Genomic DNA, 817 nt, shown 5'->3' on the forward strand with positions numbered 1-817 from the left:
GGCGGCAGCAGCTCCTGCCCCGCAGGCCGGCGCGGAGCGAGGCCCGGGCCCTCACACGGGCAGCGAGAGCAGCAGCGGGGGCCCCGGCGCCCCTCCCTGTCCCGCAGACAAAGCGGGAGCCCAGTCCCCCCTCACAGCTCTTCCCCACTTCAGGCGACAGAACTCGCCCCCCGCTTGTCGCTAATACTGTATTTCTTTTTTTCATAACAGAAACAAAAGCATCAAAAGGGAGTTTCTCACCATTTGACTGTTTGCCCCATGGGTTCTGCTTTCTCCTTTCATTGTAGCTATGATGAATTGTTAGGTACAAAAAAGCATCTTCTCTCTTCCCTTCCCTCTACACCTTTCCCCTTCGTTCTGCTCCTACAAAGACCAACTCTTCCAGCCAGCTTTTGCCTCTTACTTGTTGTGTCTCATAAACACACGTGGGTATCAGTTTTTGCAGCTGCTGTGCTCACATATACATATATAAATACTCATTAAAAAATATCTCGTTTTTTTTCCCCCCTTCTTGGAGTGATTACAACCTCAGACATGTTTTCACAATCGACTCATTCATCTCTGCACTATCCCCTCTTATATTTCTTTCTCTGAGAGGTGGCATTTAACTAAAAGTCAGGGTCTGATGTCAAATATCCACAGAACATTAAGTAAGTGCCCAGCTTACAGATTTGACCTGTCTTTTCCCCAAATCCTTTAATCTAGGACTTCCTCTCTGAAGATGAGGACACATTTCTGAATCTCAGCAGAGAGAACATTGTATGATAATTCAGGCAATTTCCACTGATGACACATTTGCAGCTCCAAGTGCTTCACT

The sequence above is a fragment of the Nothoprocta perdicaria genome, unplaced genomic scaffold (assembly GCF_003342845.1).
Source record: "Nothoprocta perdicaria isolate Ctin4 unplaced genomic scaffold, notPer1 scaffold_156, whole genome shotgun sequence".
Lineage (NCBI taxonomy): Eukaryota > Metazoa > Chordata > Aves > Tinamiformes > Tinamidae > Nothoprocta > Nothoprocta perdicaria.